Here is a 27,666-nt window from a genome sequence, read left to right as displayed (position 1 = left end):
AATTGTTTTCAACTTTTTTCAATTTTACTCCCGTGGGATATATATTCTACCCACACACATTTGGAACTCTCCTGGGGTACCCTCACACATATTATTCCATCATTTAGTGAATATTGTCACAAAAAAGTGAAATTTTCAAAAATCCAGAAAATTGGCTGAAAACGACTAAATATCAAGGACTCATTGGGCGAATCGCTCTGGAACTGAAATCGGAATGCTCACTGACATTTCCCCTATCTGAAAGTCTGATAAATGCCGGAAAAATGACTAAGTCTAAAAAAATATATTATTTCAACTTTTTTCAATTTTACCCCCGTGGGATATATATTCTACCCACACACATTTGGAACTCTCCTGGGGTACCCTCACACATATTAGTCCCTCATTTAGTGGATATTTTCACAAAAAAGTGAAATTTTCAAAAATCCAGAAAATTTTACTGAAAACGACTAAATATCAAGGACTCATTGGGCGAATCGCTCTGGAACTGAAATCGGTACGCTCACTGACATTTCCCCTATCTGAAAGTCTGATAAACGCCGGAAAAATGACTCAGTCCAAAAAAAAATTTTTTCATCTTTTTTCAATTTTACCCCCATGGGATACATGTTCTACCCATACACATTTGGAACTCTCCTGGGGTACCCTCACACATATTATTCCCTCATTTAGTGGATATTTTCACAAAAAAGTGAAATTTTCAAAAATCCAGAAAATTGGCTGAAAACGACTAAATATCAAGGACTCATTGGGCGAATCGCTCTGGAACTGAAATCGGAATGCTCACTGACATTTGCCTTTTCTGAAAGTCTGATAAACGCCAGAAAAATGACTAAGTCCAAAAAAAAAAATGTTTTCAACTTTTTTCAATTTTCCCCTAGTGGGATATATATTCTACCCACACACATTTGGAACTCTCCTGGGGTACCCTCACACATATTATTCCCTCATTTAGTGGATATTTTCACAAAAAAGTGAAATTTTCAAAAATCCAGAAAATTGGCTGAAAATGACTAAATATCAAGGACTCATTGGGCAAATCGCTCTGGAACTGAAATTGGAATGCTAACTGACATTTCCCCTATCTGAAAGTCTGATAAACGCCAGAAAAATGACTAAGTCCAAAAAAAAAAATTTTTCAACTTTTTTCAATTTTACCCCCGTGGGATATATATTCTAACCACACACATTTGGAACTCTCCTGGGGTACCCTCACACATATTATTCCCTCATTTAGTGGATATTTTCACAAAAAAGTGAAAGTTTCAAAAATCCAGAAAATTGGCTGAAAACGACTAAATATCAAGGACTCATTGGGTGAATCGCTCTGGAACTGAAATCGGTACGCTCACTGACATTTCCCCTATCTGAAAGTCTGATAAACGCCGGAAAAATGACTAAGTCCAAAAAAAAATTGTTTTCAACTTTTTTCAATTTTACTCCCGTGGGATATATATTCTACCCACACACATTTGGAACTCTCCTGGGGTACCCTCACACATATTATTCCATCATTTAGTGAATATTGTCACAAAAAAGTGAAATTTTCAAAAATCCAGAAAATTGGCTGAAAACGACTAAATATCAAGGACTCATTGGGCGAATCGCTCTGGAACTGAAATCGGAATGCTCACTGACATTTCCCCTATCTGAAAGTCTGATAAATGCCGGAAAAATGACTAAGTCTAAAAAAATATATTATTTCAACTTTTTTCAATTTTACCCCCGTGGGATATATATTCTACCCACACACATTTGGAACTCTCCTGGGGTACCCTCACACATATTAGTCCCTCATTTAGTGGATATTTTCACAAAAAAGTGAAATTTTCAAAAATCCAGAAAATTTTACTGAAAACGACTAAATATCAAGGACTCATTGGGCGAATCGCTCTGGAACTGAAATCGGTACGCTCACTGACATTTCCCCTATCTGAAAGTCTGATAAACGCCGGAAAAATGACTAAGTCCAAAAAAAAATTTTTTTCATCTTTTTTCAATTTTACCCCCATGGGATACATGTTCTACCCATACACATTTGGAACTCTCCTGGGGTACCCTCACACATATTATTCCCTCATTTAGTGGATATTTTCACAAAAAAGTGAAATTTTCAAAAATCCAGAAAATTGGCTGAAAACGACTAAATATCAAGGACTCATTGGGCGAATTGCTCTGGAACTGAAATCGGAATGCTCACTGACATTTGCCTTTTCTGAAAGTCTGATAAACGCCGGAAAAATGACTAAGTCCAAAAAAAATTTTTTTAAACTTTTTTCAATTTTACCCCCGTGGGATATATATTCTACCCACACACATTTGGAACTCTCCTGGGGTACCCTCACACATATTATTCCCTCATTTAGTGGATATTTTCACAAAAAAAGTGAAATTTTCAAAAATCCAGAAAATTTTACTGAAAACGACTAAATATCAAGGACTCATTGGGCGAATCGCTCTGGAACTGAAATCGGTACGCTCACTGACATTTCCCCTATCTGAAAGTCTGATAAACGCCGGAAAAATGACTAAGTCCAAAAAAAAATTTTTTTCATCTTTTTTCAATTTTACCCCCATGGGATACATGTTCTACCCATACACATTTGGAACTCTCCTGGGGTACCCTCACACATATTATTCCCTCATTTAGTGGATATTTTCACAAAAAAGTGAAATTTTCAAAAATCCAGAAAATTGGCTGAAAACGACTAAATATCAAGGACTCATTGGGCAAATCGCTCTGGAACTGAAATCGGAATGCTCACTGACATTTGCCTTTTCTGAAAGTCTGATAAACGCCAGAAAAATGACTAAGTCCAAAAAAAAAAATGTTTTCAACTTTTTTCAATTTTCCCCTAGTGGGATATATATTCTACCCACACACATTTGGAACTCTCCTGGGGTACCCTCACACATATTATTCCATCATTTAGTGGATATTTTCACAAAAAAGTGAAATTTTCAAAAATCCAGAAAATTGGCTGAAAATGACTAAATATCAAGGACTCATTGGGCAAATCGCTCTGGAACTGAAATTGGAACGCTAACTGACATTTCCCCTATCTGAAAGTCTGATAAACGCCAGAAAAATGACTAAGTCCAAAAAAAAAATTTTTTCAACTTTTTTCAATTTTACCCTAGTGGGATATATATTCTACCCACACACATTTGGAACTCTCCTGGGGTACCCTCACACATATTATTCCCTCATTTAGTGGATATTTTCACAAAAAAGTGAAATTTTCAAAAATCAAAAATATTGGCTGAAAACGACTAAATATCAAGGACTCATTGGGCGAATTGCTCTGGAACTGAAATCGGAATGCTCACTGACATTTGCCTTTTCTGAAAGTCTGATAAACGACGGAAAAATGACTAAGTCCAAAAAAAATTTTTTTAAACTTTTTTCAATTTTACCCCCGTGGGATATATATTCTAACCACACACATTTGGAACTCTCCTGGGGTACCCTCACACATATTATTCCCTCATTTAGTGGATATTTTCACAAAAAAGTGAAAGTATCAAAAATCCAGAAAATTGGCTGAAAACTACTAAATATCAAGGACTCATTGGGTGAATCGCTCTGGAACTGAAATCGGTACGCTCACTGACATTTCCCCTATCTGAAAGTCTGATAAACGCCGGAAAAATGACTAAGTCCAAGAAAAAAATTTTTTCAACTTTTTTCAATTTTACCCCCGTGGGATATATATTCTACCCACACACATTTGGAACTCTCCTGGGGTACCCTCACACATATTATTCCCTCATTTAGTGGATATTTTCACAAAAAAGTGAAATTTTCAAAAATCCAGAAAATTTTACTGAAAACGACTAAATATCAAGGACTCATTGGGCGAATCGCTCTGGAACTGAAATCGGTACGCTCACTGACATTTCCCCTGTCTGAAAGTCTGATAAACGCCGGAAAAATGACTAAGTCCAAAAAAAAATTTTTTTCATCTTTTTTCAATTTTACCCCCATGGGATACATGTTCTACCCATACACATTTGGAACTCTCCTGGGGTACCCTCACACATATTATTCCCTCATTTAGTGGATATTTTCACAAAAAAGTGAAATTTTCAAAAATCCAGAAAATTGGCTGAAAACGACTAAATATCAAGGACTCATTGGGCGAATCGCTCTGGAACTGAAATCGGAATGCTCACTGACATTTCCCCTAACTGAAAGTCTGATAAATGCCGGAAAAATGACTAAGTCTAAAAAAATATATTATTTCAACTTTTTTCAATTTTACCCCCGTGGGATATATATTCTACCCACACACATTTGGAACACTCCTGGGGTACCCTCACACATATTATTCCCTCATTTAGTGGATATTTTCACAAAAAAGTGAAATTTTCAAAAATCCAGAAAATTTTACTGAAAACGACTAAATATCAAGGACTCATTGGGCGAATCGCTCTGGAACTGAAATCGGTTCGCTCACTGACATTTCCCCTATCTGAAAGTCTGATAAACGCCGGAAAAATGACTAAGTCCAAAAAAAAATTTTTTTCATCTTTTTTCAATTTTACCCCCATGGGATACATGTTCTACCCATACACATTTGGAACTCTCCTGGGCTGCCCTCACACATATTATTCCCTCATTTAGTGGATATTTTCATAAAAAAGTGAAATTTTCAAAAATCCAGAAAATTGGCTGAAAACGACTAAATATCAAGGACTCATTGGGCGAATCGCTCTGGAACTGAAATCGGAATGCTCACTGACATTTCCCCTATCTGAAAGTCTGATAAATGCCGGAAAAATGACTAAGTCTAAAAAAATATATTATTTCAACTTTTTTCAATTTTACCCCCGTGGGATATATATTCTACCCAAACACATTTGGAACTCTCCTGGGGTACCCTCACACATATTATTCCCTCATTTAGTGGATATTTTCACAAAAAAGTGAAATTTTCAAAAATCCAGAAAATTTTACTGAAAACGACTAAATATCAAGGACTCATTGGGCGAATCGCTCTGGAACTGAAATTGGAATGCTCACTGACATTTGCCTTTTCTGAAAGTCTGATAAACGCCAGAAAAATGACTAAGTCCAAAAAAAAAAATGTTTTCAACTTTTTTCAATTTTCCCCTAGTGGGATATATATTCTACCCACACACATTTGAAACTCTCCTGGGGTACCCTCACACATATTATTCCATCATTTAGTGGATATTTTCACAAAAAAAGTGAAATTTTCAAAAATCCAGAAAATTGGCTGAAAATGACTAAATATCAAGGACTCATTGGGCAAATCGCTCTGGAACTGAAATTGGAATGCTAACTGACATTTCCCCTATCTGAAAGTCTGATAAACGCCAGAAAAATGACTAAGTCCAAAAAAAAAAATTTTTCAACTTTTTTCAATTTTACCCCCGTGGGATATATATTCTACCCACACACATTTGGAACTCTCCTGGGGTACCCTCACACATATTATTCCCTCATTTAGTGGATATTTTCACAAAAAAGTGAAATTTTCAAAAATCAAAAATATTGGCTGAAAACGACTAAATATCAAGGACTCATTGGGCGAATTGCTCTGGAACTGAAATCGGAATGCTCACTGACATTTCCCCTATCTGAAAGTCTGATAAACGCCGGAAAAATGACTAAGTCCAAAAAAAAATTTTTTTCATCTTTTTTCAATTTTACCCCCATGGGATACATGTTCTACCCATACACATTTGGAACTCTCCTGGGGTACCCTCACACATATTATTCCCTCATTTAGTGGATATTTTCACAAAAAAGTGAAATTTTCAAAAATCCAGAAAATTGGCTGAAAACGACTAAATATCAAGGACTCATTGGGCGAATCACTCTGGAACTGAAATCGGAATGCTCACTGACATTTGCCTTTCCTGAAAGTCTGATAAACGCCAGAAAAATGACTAAGTCCAAAAAAAAATATGTTTTCAACTTTTTTCAACTTTCCCCTAGTGGGATATATATTCTACCCACACACATTTGGAACTCTCCTGGGGTACCCTCACACATATTATTCCCTCATTTAGTGGATATTTTCACAAAAAAGTGAAATTTTCAAAAATCAAAAATATTGGCTGAAAACGACTAAATATCAAGGACTCATTGGGCGAATTGCTCTGGAACTGAAATCGGAATGCTCACTGACATTTCCCCTAACTGAAAGTCTGATAAATGCCGGAAAAATGACTAAGTCTAAAAAAATATATTATTTCAACTTTTTTCAATTTTACCCCCGTGGGATATATATTCTACCCACACACATTTGGAACTCTCCTGGGGTACCCTCACACATATTATTCCCTCATTTAGTGGATATTTTCACAAAAAAGTGAAATTTTCAAAAATCCAGAAAATTTTACTGAAAACGACTAAATATCAAGGACTCATTGGGCGAATCACTCTGGAACTGAAATCGGTACGCTCACTGACATTTCCCCTATCTGAAAGTCTGATAAACGCCGGAAAAATGACTAAGTCCAAAAAAAAATTTTTTTCATCTTTTTTCAATTTTACCCCCATGGGATACATGTTCTACCCATACACATTTGGAACTCTCCTGGGGTACCCTCACACATATTATTCCCTCATTTAGTGGATATTTTCACAAAAAAGTGAAATTTTCAAAAATCCAGAAAATTGGCTGAAAACGACTAAATATCAAGGACTCATTGGGCGAATCGCTCTGGAACTGAAATCGGAATGCTCACTGACATTTGCCTTTTCTGAAAGTCTGATAAACGCCAGAAAAATGACTAAGTCCAAAAAAAAAAATGTTTTCAACTTTTTTCAATTTTCCCCTAGTGGGATATATATTCTACCCACACACATTTGGAACTCTCCTGGGGTACCCTCACACATATTATTCCCTCATTTAGTGGATATTTTCACAAAAAAGTGAAATTTTCAAAAATCCAGAAAATTGGCTGAAAATGACTAAATATCAAGGACTCATTGGGCAAATCGCTCTGGAACTGAAATTGGAATGCTAACTGACATTTCCCCTATCTGAAAGTCTGATAAACGCCAGAAAAATGACTAAGTCCAAAAAAAAAAATTTTTCAACTTTTTTCAATTTTACCACCGTGGGATATATATTCTACCCACACACATTTGGAACTCTCCTGGGGTACCCTCACACATATTATTCCCTCATTTAGTGGATATTTTCACAAAAAAGTGAAATTTTCAAAAATCAAAAATATTGGCTGAAAACGACTAAATATCAAGGACTCATTGGGCGAATTGCTCTGGAACTGAAATCGGAATGCTCACTGACATTTGCCTTTTCTGAAAGTCTGATAAACGCCGGAAAAATGACTAAGTCAAAAAAAAATTTTTTTAAACTTTTTTCAATTTTACCCCCGTGGGATATATATTCTAACCACACACATTTGGAACTCTCCTGGGGTACCCTCACACATATTATTCCCTCATTTAGTGGATATTTTCACAACAAAGTGAAAGTTTCAAAAATCCAGAAAATTGGCTGAAAACTACTAAATATCAAGGACTCATTGGGTGAATCGCTCTGGAACTGAAATCGGTACGCTCACTGACATTTCCCCTATCTGAAAGTCTGATAAACGCCGGAAAAATGACTAAGTCCAAGAAAAAAATTTTTTCAACTTTTTTCAATTTTACCCCCGTGGGATATATATTCTACCCACACACATTTGGAACTCTCCTGGGGTACCCTCACACATATTATTCCCTCATTTAGTGGATATTTTCACAAAAAAGTGAAATTTTCAAAAATCCAGAAAATTTTACTGAAAACGACTAAATATCAAGGACTCATTGGGCGAATCGCTCTGGAACTGAAATCGGTACGCTCACTGACATTTCCCCTATCTGAAAGTCTGATAAACGCCGGAAAAATGACTAAGTCCAAAAAAAAATTTTTTTCATCTTTTTTCAATTTTACCCCCATGGGATACATGTTCTACCCATACACATTTGGAACTCTCCTGGGGTACCCTCACACATATTATTCCCTCATTTAGTGGATATTTTCACAAAAAAGTGAAATTTTCAAAAATCCAGAAAATTGGCTGAAAACGACTAAATATCAAGGACTCATTGGGCGAATCGCTCTGGAACTGAAATCGGAATGCTCACTGACATTTCCCCTAACTGAAAGTCTGATAAATGCCGGAAAAATGACTAAGTCTAAAAAAATATATTATTTCAACTTTTTTCAATTTTACCCCCGTGGGATATATATTCTACCCACACACATTTGGAACTCTCCTGGGGTACCCTCACACATATTATTCCCTCATTTAGTGGATATTTTCACAAAAAAGTGAAATTTTCAAAAATCCAGAAAATTTTACTGAAAACGACTAAATATCAAGGACTCATTGGGCGAATCGCTCTGGAACTGAAATCGGTACGCTCACTGACATTTCCCCTATCTGAAAGTCTGATAAACGCCGGAAAAATGACTAAGTCCAAAAAAAAATTTTTTTCATCTTTTTTCAATTTTACCCCCATGGGATACATGTTCTACCCATACACATTTGGAACTCTCCTGGGGTACCCTCACACATATTATTCCCTCATTTAGTGGATATTTTCACAAAAAAGTGAAATTTTCAAAAATCCAGAAAATTGGCTGAAAACGACTAAATATCAAGGACTCATTGGGCGAATCGCTCTGGAACTGAAATCGGAATGCTCACTGACATTTGCCTTTTCTGAAAGTCTGATAAACGCCAGAAAAATGACTAAGTCCAAAAAAAAAAATGTTTTCAACTTTTTTCAATTTTCCCCTAGTGGGATATATATTCTACCCACACACATTTGGAACTCTCCTGGGGTACCCTCACACATATTATTCCCTCATTTAGTGGATATTTTCACAAAAAAGTGAAATTTTCAAAAATCCAGAAAATTGGCTGAAAATGACTAAATATCAAGGACTCATTGGGCAAATCGCTCTGGAACTGAAATTGGAATGCTAACTGACATTTCCCCTATCTGAAAGTCTGATAAACGCCAGAAAAATGACTAAGTCCAAAAAAAAAAATTTTTCAACTTTTTTCAATTTTACCACCGTGGGATATATATTCTACCCACACACATTTGGAACTCTCCTGGGGTACCCTCACACATATTATTCCCTCATTTAGTGGATATTTTCACAAAAAAGTGAAATTTTCAAAAATCAAAAATATTGGCTGAAAACGACTAAATATCAAGGACTCATTGGGCGAATTGCTCTGGAACTGAAATCGGAATGCTCACTGACATTTGCCTTTTCTGAAAGTCTGATAAACGCCGGAAAAATGACTAAGTCAAAAAAAAATTTTTTTAAACTTTTTTCAATTTTACCCCCGTGGGATATATATTCTAACCACACACATTTGGAACTCTCCTGGGGTACCCTCACACATATTATTCCCTCATTTAGTGGATATTTTCACAACAAAGTGAAAGTTTCAAAAATCCAGAAAATTGGCTGAAAACTACTAAATATCAAGGACTCATTGGGTGAATCGCTCTGGAACTGAAATCGGTACGCTCACTGACATTTCCCCTATCTGAAAGTCTGATAAACGCCGGAAAAATGACTAAGTCCAAGAAAAAAATTTTTTCAACTTTTTTCAATTTTACCCCCGTGGGATATATATTCTACGCACACACATTTGGAACTCTCCTGGGGTACCCTCACACATATTATTCCCTCATTTAGTGGATATTTTCACAAAAAAGTGAAATTTTCAAAAATCCAGAAAATTTTACTGAAAACGACTAAATATCAAGGACTCATTGGGCGAATCGCTCTGGAACTGAAATCGGTACGCTCACTGACATTTCCCCTATCTGAAAGTCTGATAAACGCCGGAAAAATGACTAAGTCCAAAAAAAAATTTTTTTCATCTTTTTTCAATTTTACCCCCATGGGATACATGTTCTACCCATACACATTTGGAACTCTCCTGGGGTACCCTCACACATATTATTCCCTCATTTAGTGGATATTTTCACAAAAAAGTGAAATTTTCAAAAATCCAGAAAATTGGCTGAAAACGACTAAATATCAAGGACTCATTGGGCGAATCGCTCTGGAACTGAAATCGGAATGCTCACTGACATTTCCCCTAACTGAAAGTCTGATAAATGCCGGAAAAATGACTAAGTCTAAAAAAATATATTATTTCAACTTTTTTCAATTTTACCCCCGTGGGATATATATTCTACCCACACACATTTGGAACTCTCCTGGGGTACCCTCACACATATTATTCCCTCATTTAGTGGATATTTTCACAAAAAAGTGAAATTTTCAAAAATCCAGAAAATTTTACTGAAAACGACTAAATATCAAGGACTCATTGGGCGAATCGCTCTGGAACTGAAATCGGTACGCTCACTGACATTTCCCCTATCTGAAAGTCTGATAAACGCCGGAAAAATGACTAAGTCCAAAAAAAAATTTTTTTCATCTTTTTTCAATTTTACCCCCATGGGATACATGTTCTACCCATACACATTTGGAACTCTCCTGGGGTACCCTCACACATATTATTCCCTCATTTAGTGGATATTTTCACAAAAAAGTGAAATTTTCAAAAATCCAGAAAATTGGCTGAAAATGACTAAATATCAAGGACTCATTGGGCAAATCGCTCTGGAACTGAAATTGGAATGCTAACTGACATTTCCCCTATCTGAAAGTCTGATAAACGCCAGAAAAATGACTAAGTCCAAAAAAAAAAATTTTTCAACTTTTTTCAATTTTACCACCGTGGGATATATATTCTACCCACACACATTTGGAACTCTCCTGGGGTACCCTCACTCATATTATTCCCTCATTTAGTGGATATTTTCACAAAAAAGTGAAATTTTCAAAAATCAAAAATATTGGCTGAAAACGACTAAATATCAAGGACTCATTGGGCGAATTGCTCTGGAACTGAAATCGGAATGCTCACTGACATTTGCCTTTTCTGAAAGTCTGATAAACGCCGGAAAAATGACTAAGTCAAAAAAAAATTTTTTTAAACTTTTTTCAATTTTACCCCCGTGGGATATATATTCTAACCACACACATTTGGAACTCTCCTGGGGTACCCTCACACATATTATTCCCTCATTTAGTGGATATTTTCACAACAAAGTGAAATTTTCAAAAATCCAGAAAATTTTATTAAAAACGACTAAATATCAAGGACTCATTGGGCGAATCGCTCTGGAACTGAAATCGGTACGCTCACTGACATTTCCCCTATCTTAAAGTCTGATAAACGCCGGAAAAATGACTAAGTCCAAAAAAAAATTTTTTTCATCTTTTTTCAATTTTACCCCCATGGGATACATGTTCTACCCATACACATTTGGAACTCTCCTGGGGTACCCTCACACATATTATTCCCTCATTTAGTGGATATTTTCACAAAAAAGTGAAATTTTCAAAAATCCAGAAAATTGGCTGAAAACGACTAAATATCAAGGACTCATTGGGCGAATCGCTCTGGAACTGAAATCGGAATGCTCACTGACATTTCCCCTAACTGAAAGTCTGATAAATGCCGGAAAAATGACTAAGTCTAAAAAAATATATTATTTCAACTTTTTTCAATTTTACCCCCGTGGGATATATATTCTACCCACACACATTTGGAACTCTCCTGGGGTACCGTCACACATATTATTCCATCATTTAGTGGATATTTTCACAAAAAAGGGAAATTTTCAAAAATCCAGAAAATTGGCTGAAAACGACTAAATATCAAGGACTCATTGGGCGAATCGCTCTGGAACTGAAATCGGTACGCTCACTGACATTTCCCCTATCTGAAAGTCTGATAAACGCCGGAAAAATGACTAAGTCCAAAAAAAAATTTTTTTCATCTTTTTTCAATTTTACCCCCATGGGATACATGTTCTACCCATACACATTTGGAACTCTCCTGGGCTACCCTCACACATATTATTCCCTCATTTAGTGGATATTTTCATAAAAAAGTGAAATTTTCAAAAATCCAGAAAATTGGCTGAAAACTACTAAATATCAAGGACTCATTGGGCAAATCGCTCTGGAACTGAAATCGGAAAGCAAACTGACATTTCCCCTATCTGAAACTCGGATAAACGCCGTAAAAATGACTAAGTCCAAAAAAAAATTGTTTTCAACTTTTTTCAATTTTACCCCCGTGGGATATATATTCTACCCACACACATTTGGAACTCTCCTGGGGTACCCTCACACATATTATTCCATCATTTAGTGAATATTGTCACAAAAAAGTGAAATTTTCAAAAATCCAGAAAATTGGCTGAAAACGACTAAATATCAAGGACTCATTGGGCGAATCGCTCTGGAACTGAAATCGGAATGCTCACTGACATTTCCGCTATCTGAAAGTCTGATAAATGCCGGAAAAATGACTAAGTCTAAAAAAATATATTATTTCAACTTTTTTCAATTTTACCCCCGTGGGATATATATTCTACCCACACACATTTGGAACTCTCCTGGGGTACCCTCACACATATTATTCCCTCATTTAGTGGATATTTTCACAAAAAAGTGAAATTTTCAAAAATCCAGAAAATTTTACTGAAAACGACTAAATATCAAGGACTCATTGGGCGAATCGCTCTGGAACTGAAATTGGTACGCTCACTGACATTTCCCCTATCTGAAAGTCTGATAAACGCCGGAAAAATGACTAAGTCCAAAAAAAAATTTTTTTCATCTTTTTTCAATTTTACCCCCATGGGATACATGTTCTACCCATACACATTTGGAACTCTCCTGGGGTACCCTCACACATGTTATTCCCTCATTTAGTGGATATTTTCACAAAAAAGTGAAATTTTCAAAAATCCAGAAAATTGGCTGAAAACGACTAAATATCAAGGACTCATTGGGCGAATCGCTCTGGAACTGAAATTGGAATGCTCACTGACATTTGCCTTTTCTGAAAGTCTGATAAACGCCAGAAAAATGACTAAGTCCAAAAAAAAAAATGTTTTCAACTTTTTTCAATTTTCCCCTAGTGGGATATATATTCTACCCACACACATTTGGAACTCTCCTGGGGTACCCTCACACATATTATTCCCTCATTTAGTGGATATTTTCACAAAAAAGTGAAATTTTCAAAAATCAAAAATATTGGCTGAAAACGACTAAATATCAAGGACTCATTGGGCGAATTGCTCTGGAACTGAAATCGGAATGCTCACTGACATTTCCCCTATCTGAAAGTCTGATAAACGCCGGAAAAATGACTAAGTCCAAAAAAAAATTTTTTTCATCTTTTTTCAATTTTACCCCCATGGGATACATGTTCTACCCATACACATTTGGAACTCTCCTGGGGTACCCTCACACATATTATTCCCTCATTTAGTGGATATTTTCACAAAAAAGTGAAATTTTCAAAAATCCAGAAAATTGGCTGAAAACGACTAAATATCAAGGACTCATTGGGCGAATCGCTCTGGAACTGAAATCGGAATGCTCACTGACATTTGCCTTTCCTGAAAGTCTGATAAACGCCAGAAAAATGACTAAGTCCAAAAAAAAATATGTTTTCAACTTTTTTCAACTTTCCCCTAGTGGGATATATATTCTACCCATACACATTTGGAACTCTCCTGGGGTACCCTCACACATATTATTCCCTCATTTAGTGGATATTTTCACAAAAAAGTGAAATTTTCAAAAATCAAAAATATTGGCTGAAAACGACTAAATATCAAGGACTCATTGGGCGAATTGCTCTGGAACTGAAATCGGAATGCTCACTGACATTTGCCTTTTCTGAAAGTCTGATAAACGCCGGAAAAATGACTAAGTCCAAGAAAAAAATTTTTTCAACTTTTTTCAATTTTACCCCCGTGGGATATATATTCTACCCACACACATTTGGAACTCTCCTGGGGTACCCTCACACATATTATTCCCTCATTTAGTGGATATTTTCACAAAAAAGTGAAATTTTCAAAAATCCAGAAAATTGGCTGAAAATGACTAAATATCAAGGACTCATTGGGCGAATTGCTCTGGAACTGAAATCGGAATGCTCACTGACATTTGCCTTTTCTGAAAGTCTGATAAACGCCGGAAAAATGACTAAGTCCAAAAAAAATTTTTTTAAACTTTTTTCAATTTTACCCCCGTGGGATATATATTCTAACCACACACATTTGGAACTCTCCTGGGGTACCCTCACACATATTATTCCCTCATTTAGTGGATATTTTCACAAAAAAGTAAAAGTTTCAAAAATCCAGAAAATTGGCTGAAAACGACTAAATATCAAGGACTCATTGGGTGAATCGCTCTGGAACTGAAATCGGTACGCTCACTGACATTTCCCCTATCTGAAAGTCTGATAAACGCCGGAAAAATGACTAAGTCCAAGAAAAAATTTTTTTCAACTTTTTTCAATTTTACCTCCGTGGGATATATATTCTACCCACACACATTTGGAACTCTCCTGGGGTACCCTCACACATATTATTCCCTCATTTAGTGGATATTTTCACAAAAAAAGTGAAATTTTCAAAAATCCAGAAAATTTTACTGAAAACGACTAAATATCAAGGACTCATTGGGTGAATCGCTCTGGAACTGAAATCGGTACGCTCACTGACATTTCCCCTATCTGAAAGTCTGATAAACGCCGGAAAAATGACTAAGTCCAAGAAAAAATTTTTTTCAACTTTTTTCAATTTTACCCCCATGGGATACATGTTCTACCCATACACATTTGGAACTCTCCTGGGGTACCCTCACACATATTATTCCCTCATTTAGTGGATATTTTCACAAAAAAGTGAAATTTTCAAAAATCCAGAAAATTGGCTGAAAACGACTAAATATCAAGGACTCATTGGGCGAATCGCTCTGGAACTGAAATCGGAATGCTCACTGACATTTGCCTTTTCTGAAAGTCTGATAAACGCCAGAAAAATGACTAAGTCCAAAAAAAAAAATGTTTTCAACTTTTTTCAATTTTCCCCTAGTGGGATATATATTCTACCCACACACATTTGGAACTCTCCTGGGGTACCCTCACACATATTATTCCATCATTTAGTGGATATTTTCACAAAAAAGTGAAATTTTCAAAAATCAAAAATATTGGCTGAAAACGACTAAATATCAAGGACTCATTGGGTAAATCGCTCTGGAACTGAAATCGGTACGCTCACTGACATTTCCCCTATCTGAAAGTCTGATAAACGCCGGAAAAATGACTAAGTCCAAGAAAAAAATTTTTTCAACTTTTTTCAATTTTACCCCCGTGGGATATATATTCTACCCACACACATTTGGAACTCTCCTGGGGTACCCTCACACATATTATTCCCTCATTTAGTGGATATTTTCACAAAAAAGTGAAATTTTCAAAAATCAAAAATATTGGCTGAAAACGACTAAATATCAAGGACTCATTGGGCGAATTGCTCTGGAACTGAAATCGGAATGCTCACTGACATTTGCCTTTTCTGAAAGTCTGATAAACGCCGGAAAAATGACTAAGTCAAAAAAAAATTTTTTTAAACTTTTTTCAATTTTACCCCCGTGGGATATATATTCTAACCACACACATTTGGAACTCTCCTGGGGTACCCTCACACATATTATTCCCTCATTTAGTGGATATTTTCACAACAAAGTGAAATTTTCAAAAATCCAGAAAATTTTATTAAAAACGACTAAATATCAAGGACTCATTGGGCGAATCGCTCTGGAACTGAAATCGGTACGCTCACTGACATTTCCCCTATCTTAAAGTCTGATAAACGCCGGAAAAATGACTAAGTCCAAAAAAAAATTTTTTTCATCTTTTTTCAATTTTACCCCCATGGGATACATGTTCTACCCATACACATTTGGAACTCTCCTGGGGTACCCTCACACATATTATTCCCTCATTTAGTGGATATTTTCACAAAAAAGTGAAATTTTCAAAAATCCAGAAAATTGGCTGAAAACGACTAAATATCAAGGACTCATTGGGCGAATCGCTCTGGAACTGAAATCGGAATGCTCACTGACATTTCCCCTAACTGAAAGTCTGATAAATGCCGGAAAAATGACTAAGTCTAAAAAAATATATTATTTCAACTTTTTTCAATTTTACCCCCGTGGGATATATATTCTACCCACACACATTTGGAACTCTCCTGGGGTACCGTCACACATATTATTCCATCATTTAGTGGATATTTTCACAAAAAAGGGAAATTTTCAAAAATCCAGAAAATTGGCTGAAAACGACTAAATATCAAGGACTCATTGGGCGAATCGCTCTGGAACTGAAATCGGTACGCTCACTGACATTTCCCCTATCTGAAAGTCTGATAAACGCCGGAAAAATGACTAAGTCCAAAAAAAAATTTTTTTCATCTTTTTTCAATTTTACCCCCATGGGATACATGTTCTACCCATACACATTTGGAACTCTCCTGGGCTACCCTCACACATATTATTCCCTCATTTAGTGGATATTTTCATAAAAAAGTGAAATTTTCAAAAATCCAGAAAATTGGCTGAAAACTACTAAATATCAAGGACTCATTGGGCAAATCGCTCTGGAACTGAAATCGGAAAGCAAACTGACATTTCCCCTATCTGAAACTCGGATAAACGCCGTAAAAATGACTAAGTCCAAAAAAAAATTGTTTTCAACTTTTTTCAATTTTACCCCCGTGGGATATATATTCTACCCACACACATTTGGAACTCTCCTGGGGTACCCTCACACATATTATTCCATCATTTAGTGAATATTGTCACAAAAAAGTGAAATTTTCAAAAATCCAGAAAATTGGCTGAAAACGACTAAATATCAAGGACTCATTGGGCGAATCGCTCTGGAACTGAAATCGGAATGCTCACTGACATTTCCGCTATCTGAAAGTCTGATAAATGCCGGAAAAATGACTAAGTCTAAAAAAATATATTATTTCAACTTTTTTCAATTTTACCCCCGTGGGATATATATTCTACCCACACACATTTGGAACTCTCCTGGGGTACCCTCACACATATTATTCCCTCATTTAGTGGATATTTTCACAAAAAAGTGAAATTTTCAAAAATCCAGAAAATTTTACTGAAAACGACTAAATATCAAGGACTCATTGGGCGAATCGCTCTGGAACTGAAATTGGTACGCTCACTGACATTTCCCCTATCTGAAAGTCTGATAAACGCCGGAAAAATGACTAAGTCCAAAAAAAAATTTTTTTCATCTTTTTTCAATTTTACCCCCATGGGATACATGTTCTACCCATACACATTTGGAACTCTCCTGGGGTACCCTCACACATGTTATTCCCTCATTTAGTGGATATTTTCACAAAAAAGTGAAATTTTCAAAAATCCAGAAAATTGGCTGAAAACGACTAAATATCAAGGACTCATTGGGCGAATCGCTCTGGAACTGAAATTGGAATGCTCACTGACATTTGCCTTTTCTGAAAGTCTGATAAACGCCAGAAAAATGACTAAGTCCAAAAAAAAAAATGTTTTCAACTTTTTTCAATTTTCCCCTAGTGGGATATATATTCTACCCACACACATTTGGAACTCTCCTGGGGTACCCTCACACATATTATTCCCTCATTTAGTGGATATTTTCACAAAAAAGTGAAATTTTCAAAAATCAAAAATATTGGCTGAAAACGACTAAATATCAAGGACTCATTGGGCGAATTGCTCTGGAACTGAAATCGGAATGCTCACTGACATTTCCCCTATCTGAAAGTCTGATAAACGCCGGAAAAATGACTAAGTCCAAGAAAAAAATTTTTTCAACTTTTTTCAATTTTACCCCCGTGGGATATATATTCTACCCACACACATTTGGAACTCTCCTGGGGTACCCTCACACATATTATTCCCTCATTTAGTGGATATTTTCACAAAAAAGTGAAATTTTCAAAAATCAAAAATATTGGCTGAAAACGACTAAATATCAAGGACTCATTGGGCGAATTGCTCTGGAACTGAAATCGGAATGCTCACTGACATTTGCCTTTTCTGAAAGTCTGATAAACGCCGGAAAAATGACTAAGTCAAAAAAAAATTTTTTTAAACTTTTTTCAATTTTACCCCCGTGGGATATATATTCTAACCACACACATTTGGAACTCTCCTGGGGTACCCTCACACATATTATTCCCTCATTTAGTGGATATTTTCACAACAAAGTGAAATTTTCAAAAATCCAGAAAATTTTATTAAAAACGACTAAATATCAAGGACTCATTGGGCGAATCGCTCTGGAACTGAAATCGGTACGCTCACTGACATTTCCCCTATCTTAAAGTCTGATAAACGCCGGAAAAATGACTAAGTCCAAAAAAAAATTTTTTTCATCTTTTTTCAATTTTACCCCCATGGGATACATGTTCTACCCATACACATTTGGAACTCTCCTGGGGTACCCTCACACATATTATTCCCTCATTTAGTGGATATTTTCACAAAAAAGTGAAATTTTCAAAAATCCAGAAAATTGGCTGAAAACGACTAAATATCAAGGACTCATTGGGCGAATCGCTCTGGAACTGAAATCGGAATGCTCACTGACATTTCCCCTAACTGAAAGTCTGATAAATGCCGGAAAAATGACTAAGTCTAAAAAAATATATTATTTCAACTTTTTTCAATTTTACCCCCGTGGGATATATATTCTACCCACACACATTTGGAACTCTCCTGGGGTACCGTCACACATATTATTCCATCATTTAGTGGATATTTTCACAAAAAAGGGAAATTTTCAAAAATCCAGAAAATTGGCTGAAAACGACTAAATATCAAGGACTCATTGGGCGAATCGCTCTGGAACTGAAATCGGTACGCTCACTGACATTTCCCCTATCTGAAAGTCTGATAAACGCCGGAAAAATGACTAAGTCCAAAAAAAAATTTTTTTCATCTTTTTTCAATTTTACCCCCATGGGATACATGTTCTACCCATACACATTTGGAACTCTCCTGGGCTACCCTCACACATATTATTCCCTCATTTAGTGGATATTTTCATAAAAAAGTGAAATTTTCAAAAATCCAGAAAATTGGCTGAAAACTACTAAATATCAAGGACTCATTGGGCAAATCGCTCTGGAACTGAAATCGGAAAGCAAACTGACATTTCCCCTATCTGAAACTCGGATAAACGCCGTAAAAATGACTAAGTCCAAAAAAAAATTGTTTTCAACTTTTTTCAATTTTACCCCCGTGGGATATATATTCTACCCACACACATTTGGAACTCTCCTGGGGTACCCTCACACATATTATTCCATCATTTAGTGAATATTGTCACAAAAAAGTGAAATTTTCAAAAATCCAGAAAATTGGCTGAAAACGACTAAATATCAAGGACTCATTGGGCGAATCGCTCTGGAACTGAAATCGGAATGCTCACTGACATTTCCGCTATCTGAAAGTCTGATAAATGCCGGAAAAATGACTAAGTCTAAAAAAATATATTATTTCAACTTTTTTCAATTTTACCCCCGTGGGATATATATTCTACCCACACACATTTGGAACTCTCCTGGGGTACCCTCACACATATTATTCCCTCATTTAGTGGATATTTTCACAAAAAAGTGAAATTTTCAAAAATCCAGAAAATTTTACTGAAAACGACTAAATATCAAGGACTCATTGGGCGAATCGCTCTGGAACTGAAATTGGTACGCTCACTGACATTTCCCCTATCTGAAAGTCTGATAAACGCCGGAAAAATGACTAAGTCCAAAAAAAAATTTTTTTCATCTTTTTTCAATTTTACCCCCATGGGATACATGTTCTACCCATACACATTTGGAACTCTCCTGGGGTACCCTCACACATGTTATTCCCTCATTTAGTGGATATTTTCACAAAAAAGTGAAATTTTCAAAAATCCAGAAAATTGGCTGAAAACGACTAAATATCAAGGACTCATTGGGCGAATCGCTCTGGAACTGAAATTGGAATGCTCACTGACATTTGCCTTTTCTGAAAGTCTGATAAACGCCAGAAAAATGACTAAGTCCAAAAAAAAAAATGTTTTCAACTTTTTTCAATTTTCCCCTAGTGGGATATATATTCTACCCACACACATTTGGAACTCTCCTGGGGTACCCTCACACATATTATTCCCTCATTTAGTGGATATTTTCACAAAAAAGTGAAATTTTCAAAAATCAAAAATATTGGCTGAAAACGACTAAATATCAAGGACTCATTGGGCGAATTGCTCTGGAACTGAAATCGGAATGCTCACTGACATTTCCCCTATCTGAAAGTCTGATAAACGCCGGAAAAATGACTAAGTCCAAAAAAAAATTTTTTTCATCTTTTTTCAATTTTACCCCCATGGGATACATGTTCTACCCATACACATTTGGAACTCTCCTGGGGTACCCTCACACATATTATTCCCTCATTTAGTGGATATTTTCACAAAAAAGTGAAATTTTCAAAAATCCAGAAAATTGGCTGAAAACGACTAAATATCAAGGACTCATTGGGCGAATCGCTCTGGAACTGAAATCGGAATGCTCACTGACATTTGCCTTTCCTGAAAGTCTGATAAACGCCAGAAAAATGACTAAGTCCAAAAAAAAATATGTTTTCAACTTTTTTCAACTTTCCCCTAGTGGGATATATATTCTACCCATACACATTTGGAACTCTCCTGGGGTACCCTCACACATATTATTCCCTCATTTAGTGGATATTTTCACAAAAAAGTGAAATTTTCAAAAATCAAAAATATTGGCTGAAAACGACTAAATATCAAGGACTCATTGGGCGAATTGCTCTGGAACTGAAATCGGAATGCTCACTGACATTTGCCTTTTCTGAAAGTCTGATAAACGCCGGAAAAATGACTAAGTCCAAGAAAAAAATTTTTTCAACTTTTTTCAATTTTACCCCCGTGGGATATATATTCTACCCACACACATTTGGAACTCTCCTGGGGTACCGTCACACATATTATTCCCTCATTTAGTGGATATTTTCACAAAAAAGTGAAATTTTCAAAAATCCAGAAAATTGGCTGAAAACGACTAAATATCAAGGACTCATTGGGCGAATCGCTCTGGAACTGAAATCGGAATGCTCACTGACATTTCCCCTAACTGAAAGTCTGATAAATGCCGGAAAAATGACTAAGTCTAAAAAAATATATTATTTCAACTTTTTTCAATTTTACCCCCGTGGGATATATATTCTACCCACACACATTTGGAACTCTCCTGGGGTACCCTCACACATATTATTCCCTCATTTAGTGGATATTTTCACAAAAAAGTGAAATTTTCAAAAATCCAGAAAATTTTACTGAAAACGACTAAATATCAAGGACTCATTGGGCGAATCGCTCTGGAACTGAAATCGGTACGCTCACTGACATTTCCCCTATCTGAAAGTCTGATAAACGCCGGAAAAATGACTAAGTCCAAAAAAAAATTTTTTTCATCTTTTTTCAATTTTACCCCCATGGGATACATGTTCTACCCATACACATTTGGAACTCTCCTGGGGTACCCTCACACATATTATTCCCTCATTTAGTGGATATTTTCACAAAAAAGTGAAATTTTCAAAAATCCAGAAAATTGGCTGAAAACGACTAAATATCAAGGACTCATTGGGCGAATCGCTGTGGAACTGAAATCGGAATGCTCACTGACATTTGCCTTTTCTGAAAGTCTGATAAACGCCAGAAAAATGACTAAGTCCAAAAAAAAAAATGTTTTCAACTTTTTTCAATTTTCCCAAAGTGGGATATATATTCTACCCACACACATTTGGAACTCTCCTGGGGTACCCTCACACATATTATTCCCTCATTTAGTGGATATTTTCACAAAAAAGTGAAATTTTCAAAAATCCAGAAAATTGGCTGAAAATGACTAAATATCAAGGACTCATTGGGCGAATTGCTCTGGAACTGAAATCGGAATGCTCACTGACATTTGCCTTTTCTGAAAGTCTGATAAACGCCGGAAAAATGACTAAGTCCAAAAAAAATTTTTTTAAACTTTTTTCAATTTTACCCCCGTGGGATATATATTCTAACCACACACATTTGGAACTCTCCTGGGGTACCCTCACACATATTATTCCCTCATTTAGTGGATATTTTCACAAAAAAGTAAAAGTTTCAAAAATCCAGAAAATTGGCTGAAAACGACTAAATATCAAGGACTCATTGGGTGAATCGCTCTGGAACTGAAATCGGTACGCTCACTGACATTTCCCCTATCTGAAAGTCTGATAAACGCCGGAAAAATGACTAAGTCCAAGAAAAAATTTTTTTCAACTTTTTTCAATTTTACCTCCGTGGGATATATATTCTACCCACACACATTTGGAACTCTCCTGGGGTACCCTCACACATATTATTCCCTCATTTAGTGGATATTTTCACAAAAAAAGTGAAATTTTCAAAAATCCAGAAAATTTTACTGAAAACGACTAAATATCAAGGACTCATTGGGCGAATCGCTCTGGAACTGAAATCGGTACGCTCACTGACATTTCCCCTATCTGAAAGTCTGATAAACGCCGGAAAAATGACTAAGTCCAAAAAAAAATTTTTTTCATCTTTTTTCAATTTTACCCCCATGGGATACATGTTCTACCCATACACATTTGGAACTCTCCTGGGGTACCCTCACACATATTATTCCCTCATTTAGTGGATATTTTCACAAAAAAGTGAAATTTTCAAAAATCCAGAAAATTGGCTGAAAACGACTAAATATCAAGGACTCATTGGGCGAATCGCTCTGGAACTGAAATCGGAATGCTCACTGACATTTGCCTTTTCTGAAAGTCTGATAAACGCCAGAAAAATGACTAAGTCCAAAAAAAAAAATGTTTTCAACTTTTTTCAATTTTCCCCTAGTGGGATATATATTCTACCCACACACATTTGGAACTCTCCTGGGGTACCCTCACACATATTATTCCATCATTTAGTGGATATTTTCACAAAAAAGTGAAATTTTCAAAAATCAAAAATATTGGCTGAAAACGACTAAATATCAAGGACTCATTGGGTAAATCGCTCTGGAACTGAAATCAATACGCTCACTGACATTTCCCCTATCTGAAAGTCTGATAAACGCCGGAAAAATGACTAAGTCCAAGAAAAAAATTTTTTCAACTTTTTTCAATTTTACCCCCGTGGGATATATATTCTACCCACACACATTTGGAACTCTCCTGGGGTACCCTCACACATATTATTCCCTCATTTAGTGGATATTTTCACAAAAAAGTGAAATTTTCAAAAATCCAGAAAATTTTACTGAAAACGACTAAATATCAAGGACTCATTGGGCGAATCGCTCTGGAACTGAAATCGGTACGCTCACTGACATTTCCCCTATCTGAAAGTCTGATAAACGCCGGAAAAATGACTAAGTCCAAAAAAAAATTTTTTTCATCTTTTTTCAATTTTACCCCCATGGGATACATGTTCTACCCATACACATTTGGAACTCTCCTGGGGTACCCTCACACATATTATTCCCTCATTTAGTGGATATTTTCACAAAAAAGTGAAATTTTCAAAAATCCAGAAAATTGGCTGAAAACGACTAAATATCAAGGACTCATTGGGCGAATCGCTCTGGAACTGAAATCGGAATGCTCACTGACATTTCCCCTAACTGAAAGTCTGATAAATGCCGGAAAAATGACTAAGTCTAAAAAAATATATTATTTCAACTTTTTTCAATTTTACCCCCGTGGGATATATATTCTACCCACACACATTTGGAACTCTCCTGGGGTACCCTCACACATATTATTCCCTCATTTAGTGGATATTTTCACAAAAAAGTGAAATTTTCAAAAATCCAGAAAATTTTACTGAAAACGACTAAATATCAAGGACTCATTGGGCGAATCGCTCTGGAACTGAAATCGGTACGCTCACTGACATTTCCCCTATCTGAAAGTCTGATAAACGCCGGAAAAATGACTAAGTCCAAAAAAAAATTTTTTTCATCTTTTTTCAATTTTACCCCCATGGGATACATGTTCTACCCATACACATTTGGAACTCTCCTGGGGTACCCTCACACATATTATTCCCTCATTTAGTGGATATTTTCACAAAAAAGTGAAATTTTCAAAAATCCAGAAAATTGGCTGAAAACGACTAAATATCAAGGACTCATTGGGCGAATCGCTCTGGAACTGAAATTGGAATGCTCACTGACATTTGCCTTTTCTGAAAGTCTGATAAACGCCAGAAAAATGACTAAGTCCAAAAAAAAAAATGTTTTCAACTTTTTTCAATTTTCCCCTAGTGGGATATATATTCTACCCACACACATTTGGAACTCTCCTGGGGTACCCTCACACATATTATTCCATCATTTAGTGGATATTTTCACAAAAAAAGTGAAATTTTCAAAAATCCAGAAAATTGGCTGAAAATGACTAAATATCAAGGACTCATTGGGCAAATCGCTCTGGAACTGAAATTGGAATGCTAACTGACATTTCCTCTATCTGAAAGTCTGATAAACGCCAGAAAAATGACTAAGTCCAAAAAAAAAAATTTTTCAACTTTTTTCAATTTTACCCCCGTGGGATATATATTCTACCCACACACATTTGGAACTCTCCTGGGGTACCCTCACACATATTATTCCCTCATTTAGTGGATATTTTCACAAAAAAGTGAAATTTTCAAAAATCAAAAATATTGGCTGAAAACGACTAAATATCAAGGACTCATTGGGCGAATTGCTCTGGAACTGAAATCGGAATGCTCACTGACATTTGCCTTTTCTGAAAGTCTGATAAACGCCGGAAAAATGACTAAGTCCAAGAAAAAAATTTTTTCAACTTTTTTCAATTTTACCCCCGTGGGATATATATTCTACCCACACACATTTGGAACTCTCCTGGGGTACCGTCACACATATTATTCCATCATTTAGTGGATATTTTCACAAAAAAGGGAAATTTTCAAAAATCCAGAAAATTGGCTGAAAACGACTAAATATCAAGGACTCATTGGGCGAATCGCTCTGGAACTGAAATCGGAATGCTCACTGACATTTCCCCTAACTGAAAGTCTGATAAATGCCGGAAAAATGACTAAGTCTAAAAAAATATATTATTTCAACTTTTTTCAATTTTACCCCCGTGGGATATATATTCTACCCACACACATTTGGAACTCTCCTGGGGTACCCTCACACATATTATTCCCTCATTTAGTGGATATTTTCAAAAAAAAGTGAAATTTTCAAAAATCCAGAAAATTTTACTGAAAAAGACTAAATATCAAGGACTCATTGGGCGAATCGCTCTGGAACTGAAATCGGTACGCTCACTGACATTTCCCCTATCTTAAAGTCTGATAAACGCCGGAAAAATGACTAAGTCCAAAAAAAAATTTTTTTCATCTTTTTTCAATTTTACCCCCATGGGATACATGTTCTACCCATACACATTTGGAACTCTCCTGGGCTACTCTCACACATATTATTCCCTCATTTAGTGGATATTTTCATAAAAAAGTGAAATTTTCAAAAATCCAGAAAATTGGCTGAAAACTACTAAATATCAAGGACTCATTGGGCAAATCGCTCTGGAACTGAAATCGGAAAGCAAACTGACATTTCCCCTATCTGAAACTCGGATAAACGCCGGAAAAATGACTAAGTCCAAAAAAAAAAATGTTTTCAACTTTTTTCAATTTTCCCCTAGTGGGATATATATTCTACCCACACAATTTGGAACTCTCCTGGGGTACCCTCACACATATTATTCCATCATTTAGTGGATATTTTCACAAAAAAAGTGAAATTTTCAAAAATCCAGAAAATTGGCTGAAAATGACTAAATATCAAGGACTCATTGGGCAAATCGCTCTGGAACTGAAATTGGAATGCTAACTGACATTTCCCCTATCTGAAAGTCTGATAAACGCCAGAAAAATGACTAAGTCCAGAAAAAAAAAATTTTCAACTTTTTTCAATTTTACCCCCGTGGGATATATATTCTACCCACACACATTTGGAACTCTCCTGGGGTACCCTCACACATATTATTCCCTCATTTAGTGGATATTTTCACAAAAAAGTGAAATTTTCAAAAATGAAAAATATTGGCTGAAAACGACTAAATATCAAGGACTCATTGGGCGAATTGCTCTGGAACTGAAATCGGAATGCTCACTGACATTTCCCCTATCTGAAAGTCTGATAAACGCCGGAAAAATGACTAAGTCCAAAAAAAAATTTTTTTCATCTTTTTTCAATTTTACCCCCATGGGATACATGTTCTACCCATACACATTTGGAACTCTCCTGGGGTACCCTCACACATATTATTCCCTCATTTAGTGGATATTTTCACAAAAAAGTGAAATTTTCAAAAATCCAGAAAATTGGCTGAAAACGACTAAATATCAAGGACTCATTGGGCGAATCGCTCTGGAACTGAAATCGGAATGCTCACTGACATTTGCCTTTTCTGAAAGTCTGATAAACGCCGGAAAAATGACTAAGTCCAAGAAAAAAATTTTTTCAACTTTTTTCAATTTTACCCCCGTGGGATATATATTCTACCCACACACATTTGGAACTCTCCTGGGGTACCGTCACACATATTATTCCATCATTTAGTGGATATTTTCACAAAAAAGGGAAATTTTCAAAAATCCAGAAAATTGGCTGAAAACGACTAAATATCAAGGACTCATTGGGCGAATCGCTCTGGAACTGAAATCGGAATGCTCACTGACATTTCCCCTAACTGAAAGTCTGATAAATGCCGGAAAAATGACTAAGTCTAAAAAAATATATTATTTCAACTTTTTTCAATTTTACCCCCGTGGGATATATATTCTACCCACACACATTTGGAACTCTCCTGGGGTACCCTCACACATATTATTCCCTCATTTAGTGGATATTTTCACAAAAAAGTGAAATTTTCAAAAATCCAGAAAATTTTACTGAAAAAGACTAAATATCAAGGACTCATTGGGCGAATCGCTCTGGAACTGAAATCGGTACGCTCACTGACATTTCCCCTATCTTAAAGTCTGATAAACGCCGGAAAAATGACTAAGTCCAAAAAAAAATTTTTTTCATCTTTTTTCAATTTTACCCCCATGGGATACATGTTCTACCCATACACATTTGGAACTCTCCTGGGCTACTCTCACACATATTATTCCCTCATTTAGTGGATATTTTCATAAAAAAGTGAAATTTTCAAAAATCCAGAAAATTGGCTGAAAACTACTAAATATCAAGGACTCATTGGGCAAATCGCTCTGGAACTGAAATCGGAAAGCAAACTGACATTTCCCCTATCTGAAACTCGGATAAACGCCGGAAAAATGACTAAGTCCAAAAAAAAAAATGTTTTCAACTTTTTTCAATTTTCCCCTAGTGGGATATATATTCTACCCACACACATTTGGAACTCTCCTGGGGTACCCTCACACATATTATTCCATCATTTAGTGGATATTTTCACAAAAAAAGTGAAATTTTCAAAAATCCAGAAAATTGGCTGAAAATGACTAAATATCAAGGACTCATTGGGCAAATCGCTCTGGAACTGAAATTGGAATGCTAACTGACATTTCCCCTATCTGAAAGTCTGATAAACGCCA

This window comes from Phyllobates terribilis, unplaced genomic scaffold (genome assembly GCF_046119375.1).
Source record: "Phyllobates terribilis strain yellow unplaced genomic scaffold, ASM4611937v1 Scaffold_2__4_contigs__length_985480577, whole genome shotgun sequence".
NCBI classification, from domain to species: domain Eukaryota; kingdom Metazoa; phylum Chordata; class Amphibia; order Anura; family Dendrobatidae; genus Phyllobates; species Phyllobates terribilis.
Note: the sequence above shows the minus strand (reverse complement) of the source record.